Source organism: Felis catus, chromosome B3, assembly GCF_018350175.1.
Source record: "Felis catus isolate Fca126 chromosome B3, F.catus_Fca126_mat1.0, whole genome shotgun sequence".
Taxonomy (NCBI): Eukaryota; Metazoa; Chordata; class Mammalia; order Carnivora; family Felidae; genus Felis; species Felis catus.
Window position 1 is genome coordinate 100,666,053 of NC_058373.1, and position 8,441 is coordinate 100,674,493.

Sequence of the window (8,441 nt, forward strand, 5' to 3'; positions counted from 1 at the left end):
TTTTGTAAGGTGTTATAAATATTAGAAACCTACTTAGCCATTCTTTCCCCTTATTTAAAAAGCTGCTAAAAACAAAGCTCATCTACAAAGCCTTCCCTGATGACCATGGTAGGAATGCCATCATCTCATTTGACCTATCTTAAGTATTTTGCTATCCAATTTAGGGTTGGTTTCATGTTCCTATTCTGGTTCCCATAAGACGTTTTGAGTTCCATGATGATAAGGACCAGGTCTATTCAACTTTTAAAGAAATTATAATCCTTAAGTATTTTGACTTTTGCAATTAGGTACTTACTACTTTTTTTTATAAAGTTGGTGACATAAATGCTGGTATCAGAGAAACAAAACCCTTATTTGCTTTCAATTGCTTATCCAATCATACCAGTAGACTGTTAGTAAAACAAGTAATAATACAGTTTACATTTGTATTTAGTTAATTTAATTTGATGTAGTAAATTTAATTAAATTTTTATTTAATACAGTTTAAAATTTGTATTTAAGGTGTGCCTGGGTGGCTCAGTCAGTTGAGTGAGTGTCTGACTCGATTTTGGCTCAGGGTAGATCCAGGGTCGTGGGATTAAGCCCCACTATGGGTTTGCACTGAGCATGGAGACTGCTTGGGGTTCTCTCTCTCTCTCTCTCTCTCCCTCCCTCTGCCCCTCTCCCAACTTGTGTGCATGCTCTCTCTCTCTCTTTCAAATTAAAAAAAATTGTATTTAAAATGAAATATATGTTCCTACTATTATTTGCTTTTGGAAGTGACATGCCATCACTTTAACTTTCCCTTAGAAATGAAGACAGAGAGAAACATAAAGGCTGTTTTAATTTCAGTTGTAATGGCTTAATTGTGTGTCTTTTACTCCAAGCTGCCTCAAAATCATTTTAGAATTTTTATATTTATATAGAAAAAGATCAAGTAAGTTCACAAAGGAAATAAGTACTATAAGCCCCTTCATCCCATAACCGTCACAAATCTTACTTACTGGGTCTTTCTCTCAGAATAGGCAACACTTTTGCGTATCCCAAAGGGATGATGACTGAAGGAGGAAAAATTTTGTAATAGTAACTGCTTTTGTTGCACAGCTCAATTCAAAGCAGGATTTTCTTTTGAGATGATAAAATTGCTGGTGATGGAATAGCGGGGGTGTGGGGGGGAAATTAAACAAAAAAAATCCTTTAATTAAATACTTAAGACATCTTTCACAAGGAAGAAAAAGGAGATTGATTTACTGGAATAAAATAATTCCTTGACTCATAAAAATTCTTTATTTGGAAGCATTCAGCAGCTCCCTCATTGTGTCCTAAACATGTCATTACTCTCTCTCTCTTCTTTCTGTGTAATTACCTAGTCCCTTCTCTTACTTCTGAAGTCAGGTTATTCTCACTTCACTTCTTTGGCCTTCTGTCCTAAGAATGAAACAGGTAAGAAAAAGAAAATGAAAACCAAGGACCTCATCTCTGTATATACACACAAATAATTTAATCTTACTTTCTTGGAATTTTGATTATAGCATCATAGGTTTTGAATCATGTTGGGGATCTTCCTGTTCTTTAGGGCTTATGAGAAAGGTCATTGGTTTCAGACTTAGAAGACCTATATTTGAATATTGCCTTACAGTTTAGTAGTTGCATGAACTCCAGCCAACTCACTTAAACTCCCTGAATTCCTCATCTCTAAAATGGGGATAACCAACTTCACAGAGTTCTTACATCAAACTGTGTAAAAGTAGCTTATAACCACGAAGCCCAGTATGAACCTGTTATTATCACAACCATCGTTTGACATACGAGAACATGGAGACTAGTCAGAAAAGTTAAATGTTTTCCCTAAGGATGCAATGCCTGTGAGTAAAGGAGCAGGAACTAGAAGCTGAGTGTCCAAATTTTTAGTTTGGATTCTTTTGCACCGATTCTTTCTGAGGTGCTTTGTTTCAACTTGTAAGAGCTGTGTTTTTCTCTCTCCTTCTGTATGATTTGGTTTCATTGACCAGTGCATAAGGTAAAAATTGAAATCATGTCTTTCTATTTTACAATTTTAGACTTTGGACTGAGGGTACATGTTAACTCCCTGGATTTAGAGGAGAGACTCAGAAAGTTCACACATGCATTCCGCTGTTGCAGACTGGTTACAGGAGCTCGATTGCTCCTCTAAGGAGTAGTACATGTTTCTATGGGTGGGGAATTCACCTCTCCCGTGGCTTCTCTGCTACAACAGGTGGCGGCAGAAGATGTATAGAAGAAGATGTATGGTGTTTGATTGCATAGGTCCAAAAGACCCCACACAGTTTCTAATCTTAGATGGGCTCCTCCAATAGATCTCCTTGAGGTTAAGACATTGGACTTAAATAACAAAGTGTTCTTCTTCTTTTTTTTTTTTCTAGATAAACAACATAATATCTTCTCTACATGATGTTCTGGTCTCTACGCCTCTCACCTCTTGTGTTCTAGTTAAGTGGGAGTAGATATTAAATGGGAACAAAAGAGACCTGTGTCACAGAGCCCTGTAACCAGAGGGAGGAAGTTTGTTTTAAGTAGCATGAAGAAGATAAAAAGTGAAAAATGTGTTACACAGACACAAAGTGGGTAGGAGTCTGTCTGAAGGTGATTTTGGCAGTACAGACAGTTTTCAATTATGTACTTCTTGTTACTATCTTAGATTTCTTTTCCTTTTTCTTTTTCAGTGCAAAAATATGTTTTTATTAAAGCATGAGGACAGGATCCGTGGGCAGAAAGAGCTGCCACCATTTTAGATTTCTATCAAACTGTTTACTTTTTTTTTTTTAATTTTTTTTTCAACGTTTATTTATTTTTTGGGAAACAGAGAGAGACAGAGCATGAACAGGGGAGGGGCAGAGAGAGAGGGAGACACAGAATCGGAAACAGGCTCCAGGCTCTGAGCCATCAGCCCAGAGCCCGACGCGGGGCTCGAACTCCCGGACCGCGAGATCGTGACCTGGCTGAAGTCCGACGCTTAACCGACTGCGCCACCCAGGCGCCCCATCAAACTGTTTACTTTTTAAAGCAAACAGCTGGAGGATTTCAAATGGAAACAAAGGACCTTATTGGAGAAGGTATACTTTCAAACCCAAACATGTGTATAGAGATTTAATACATTGGATAAAATAAAGGTTCAAGTACAATTCATTGAACCTGACGAAACCAAGTGATTTTCTCACGCAGTCAGAAACAACCCCAGAAAAACACATACTTGGGGGATACCACTCCTTCCCCAAACATCTACCTACAAGAGCTCTGTATCAAGAGACAGGTCAAGAGGGAATAACATTTATAGACATTTTGTAAACACCTGCAGTAGAAAAATCTTTTGTCAAATTAATGAGGGAGGTTGATCGGTACATAAGAGTCACAAGGAATGAGAGGCAAATGACTTTTGTTGGTTATGGCTGCTGAAAGCACGTGTGTGTGTGTGTGTGTGTGTGTGTGTGTGTGTGTGTGTGTATGTGTGTAACAAATAACTTGCAGCAAAATCACAAATTCTCTCATTCCTTTACTGCAGCATATATGTGGGGTGATGGGGGCAGGGGGCAGTGCCTTGATTTCACTGCATTGTGGTATAAAATTCTTGGATCTCAGAGCTAGAACAACCTGGTTTTATATCTCAGTACTGCTTCTTATGAGCTCACTATGAGGCCTATAAAGAAAAGATAAAGTTTGGGATTATCTTCAACTGAAATACAGAACACTCAACCAAATGTGGCTTAAGCAATAAAGACATTAAATTATATCACTTAAAAAGAAGTCTAAAGATAAGCTACTGCAGAACTGATGTAGCAGTTTAACAACATCATCAAGGGTCCAAGCTCTCTTTTTTTTAATTAATTAATTAATTAATTAATTTATTATCTATCTACTTACTTTATCATCTTGAATATATTGTTTTTTCATTATTAGGCTAGTCAGATCATGACCCCGAGATGGCCACTTAGCTCAAAAACATTACCTCACATAATCATGTCCAGAGCAGAAAGGCAAGGAGTTGGGGGCAATGGGACTCTCTCCTTATAAGGCTCTTTTATATGAAAGAAACTCTTTCCCAAAAGGTCCCTGGCTCACTTTCTCTTGTCTCATTGGCCGTATTTGGCCCCATCAACTCGTGATTTTGTGTGGGAATGGGGTTGGGATCCGTTTTCTCTGCTGAGATCTGTTAGCAACTAACTCTGTCTGCTACAGGTAACATCTGTCTTACAGGATAAGCATCAGAGACACTATGTGTAAACCTGTTAGCACTTCACCTAGCCCGTCTCAGGCAACCATTAAATGATCATTATTATAACTGTTTTTAAATTATTAGCACTTTTTCTACAATATTTTATTTTCCTGTGAACATTTGAGTACATGTAGTTGTAGTCGGTATACAGAATTTTGGAGACTGCTTTTATTTCATCAAATTTATAGGGGTGGCCAATGAACAAATTCTTCCCAGTGGAATGAGGGCATGTGTGATGTACTCCGCTTCTGGGCCTGGTCCAAAAAACCTCTGATATATCTTTTTCTCTCTTTTCCTGGACGTCTAAGCCCTAGCAGACCTCGTGGTACAGATGGTAGACCCTGCCACAGCCCTGGATCCTGAATGAATGTATAGAACGGAACCACCACTCCAATCCCACACTACTGCTTACAAGTGACACGAGTAAGAAATAAATTCTAATACATCAAGCCAGCATAGACTTTGAAATTGTTATAGCTGCTGTTACCACAACTAATACAGAAATTGGTACCTCAAGATGGTAACTACTGCAATGAATAAGGCACTAGTCTACTTTTATTTATATTTATTCTCTGGAGCCTTGTCTTTTGGAATACAAGAATGACAGCAACAACAAAAAAGAATTTATCTTAATGAAGAGCATCAAAATAGTTGGGATAAAAAATTAATATGCATACAGGAAGAAAATAAACCCCCAAATCCAAATTGCTTGGAATAATTCATAATTAATGTTAATGTAAATCAACTGATGAAAAGTATTTGCCACAGTAACTTCTAATGCATGTATTTAATCATTTTAGTTTGATGCTATCAATAAGTAATAATAAATTATTTTTAAATCCTGCTAGAGTGTTTCTTTTTTTTTTAACGTTTATTTATTTTTGAGACAGAGAGAGACAGAGCATGAACGGGGGAGGGGCAGAGAGAGAGGGAGACACAGAATCGGAAACAGGCTCCAGGCTCTGAGCGGTCAGCACAGAGCCCAACGCGGGGCTTGAACTCACAGACCATGAGATCATGACCTGAGCTGACTTCAGACGCTTAACCGACCAAGCCACCCAGGTGCCCCTAGAGTGTTTCTTATTTAAAACGTTGTATTGCCTCATGTCTGGGGCATGTCATAGCCATGTGGGCAAGCAATGAAGGATATATAAAGTCTTTTAGTAACCATGGTCTGCATCCCCAGAGTTAACACCCTGAAGCTACAGTTTAGACCTATTGCAGCAAAGGAGATTGCTTTGCTATAGAACCCTGGATAATTGGGAGGGCCCCAGAGAAACCGACTTGATTTTGTGTCTATTAGGCAACTCTAAAGTATGTGGAGAGATAATGGTAGAGGCTGATATATTGATTTTTGTTCCTGGTGGGAGGCACACCCTGAAAGGATGGCTAGGGAAACTCAGGTTGTTAGGAAACTCATTTTGGGAGGGGGATTTGCGTGCGTCTCCCAGTATATAATTAATTAATCCTGCTTAATTGCTCTGAGCCAGCCAGGTATTTCCCAACCATTCAATGAGGAAATATAGATGAAGGTATAACTCCATGCCTGGCACCATAGTAAGCACAATTATGATGATTATGAGGATGACCGGGCCACTGAAAATTTCTAGTAACTCTGACCTACAACTTCTTTTTTTTTTTTTTCCAGTATATGAAGTTTATTGCCAAATTGGTTTCCATACAACACCCAGTGCTCATCCCAAAAGGTGCCCTCCTCAATACCCATCACCCACCCTGACCTACAACTTCTGATAGCAGGAAGCCAAACCTGAGTTTAAGTTATGTTCCCTGCTGGGTCTGGTGGGCCCTGATTTATTTCTCAATGAGGAACTGAGAAGAGAGCTGAAAAAGGTGAGGGGAAAGCACCAGGCACTTGAGTTCGATGCAGAAATGGTGCTTCCCAAGGATGTGAGCTGCCGTGGTACTTGTTTAGGGAAAAATGAGTGATACCACTTAACCCTCTTTCCTTAGGATGCTAGTTAAATAAATTATTGTATTGAATGAAATAACATTTGGTAATTAAAAAGAATGAGGTCGGTCTCTTTGTACCGGCACTGAAACATCTCTAGGATATGGTCTCAAGGAAAATAAGCAAATTTCAAGCAATATATAAAGATAATTATTTATTAAAAAAATTGAATATGAGGAAAGAAACAAATTCAGTCAACTCAGTCCAATTTAATAATTTAAAGTGTTTTTTCTTTCTTTTTCCTTCCTTCCTTCCTTCCTTCCTTCCTTCCTTCCTTCCTTCCTTCCTTCCTTCCTTCCTTCCTTCCTTCCTTCCTTCCTTTCTCCCTCCCTCCCTCCCTCCCTTCCCAAATTTCCTCTCTTTTCCCTTCTCTTCCACAAGCTGGTAACTATGTATATGGAGGTACTTACGGTCCTTGCGTCTACATGATGCCCACGGGCTTCTCTTTAATCCTCACCAATCTATGTAGAGATAATGCTCCTTTTATTTCTGGCCACTGCTCATCCTAACACGTCTGTGGCTTAACTCAGTGGCTGGTAAACTCTCGATCTCTTCTTTTTGCTCACATAGGGATCTATGGTCCTCCCTGGTGTGTTGAGTTCAGAAATCTGGCTGTGACTCCTAATTGGACCCAAGTTAGGAATATCTACCCTTCTGCTCCAGGCTACAGGGTTACCTGGCCTTATTAAGACAACTACCATAGGCTTGCCTGCATGCACCATTTACTTTTCTAAAGCAAATGGAAACTTTTTTTGTTAAAGGTATATATTTTTAAGGTTTATTTATTTTTGAGAGAGAGAGTGAGTGCAAGTGGGGTTGGGGCAGAGAGAGAGGGGAAGGGGGACAGAGGATCTGAAGCAGGCTCTGTGCTGACAGCAGCAAGCCCGATGCGAACTCACGGACCACAAGATCATGACCTGAACCAGAGTCAGAAGTTCAACCGACAGAGCTACCCAGGTGACCCAAAACCAAATGGAAAATTTTGAAACTTTTGGTAGCTCCCATATCACATGGCTGCAGAGGGAGGCCTTGAATTCAGAATTTCCTTTGGTTTAACCATACTGCAACCATTATAGGGATTTCCTTTCAGACTAGTTTTTAGAAGTGGGGAAAAGTCCCTCATACCATGCCCTCACCTCCCTTCTTAAGCTAACACATCTCTCTTTAGGATTTTTACTAGGAGGGGAGTGATCACTATATACATTTTTACCACCTGTTCTTCCTACAGCCATATCTTTCTCTTTTCGCAGTGCTTTTAAAGGAGGGATAGACTTTCTATTTCCTCTGTACGTGTTTTAGTAAAACATGCAATTAGCTCATGATCTAGGGCACCAAGTTTGAATCTTGGAATACTAAAGGAGGCTAAAAAAATTTTTTTTAAATTTCTTTTCTGTCAACAACAAAGCCTGGTTTTAATACTATTGTATTTTATCAATTTGAAGAGGCTATGATTGTTAAGACACACTATTATTTTGTGTACCTTGAGACTATGACACAATGCCCTAATCTGACAGTTCTGTGGAAGGCATGAATTGATTATACCACCCTTGGATTGCAGTGAAATATCTTTTATCTACATCAAGGGATTTGGGATTTCTCTTGCCTTTAATCACAATGCTTGACAAGTGATGATCATTTCACAAGAATGTCAGTAAAATAATGTAACCTAATTTCAGTGACATATCAATATCTTACTCTTGTAGGGATATTACAGCACTTGGTTGTTGTTTTGCAACAAAATAAGACTTGTAATAATCGATCCAACTACAAGTTTTGCCTTCCTTGTATCAAATTTACATTCTATTGCATTATTTTTATGCCTTTCTGTATATGCAATACTTTTTTCCCCCAATGACAAATCATAGTGTAATATTTTTGAAGACTATTTAAATTGCAATTACACTCAGCCCGGAAAAAGATGATTAAGTTTGGGATCATGAGTTGAGTCTTGAGGTGTTCTTGATGGTGGAGCAGAAGCAGAGGTCAGACTGAGGCATCCTACCTGGCTCGGTGGGCAGCAGAAGCCCTGGCAGTTAACAATACTGAAGGAAGAGAAAGGGAAGGGGAAAACCACGGGCGTTCACATGGTAGCTGCCTGGGACACTCTCATTTTCCATCTTCCTTCCTTTCCGTCCTCAACAAAGCTCTTTCTGACCCATTAGAGATTAGGTTAGCTCTTCTATTAAGTTCTCCTATCATAGTACCTAATTTAGTTTTTTTTTAAAATGGCTAGTTTAACTATAT

At 38.9% G+C, this 8,441-nt stretch overlaps 1 long non-coding RNA gene across 1 annotated transcript; it reads left to right on the forward strand.

The window, feature by feature from the left end:
* The first annotated feature begins 2,913 nt into the window (after window positions 1-2,913).
* LOC111560998 lies at window positions 2,914-5,073 on the forward strand. Its single transcript, XR_002743367.2, has 2 exons — window positions 2,914-3,071; window positions 4,537-5,073. It is a non-coding gene; the product is annotated as an uncharacterized LOC111560998 (long non-coding RNA).
* Window positions 5,074-8,441: the final 3,368 nt, after the last annotated feature.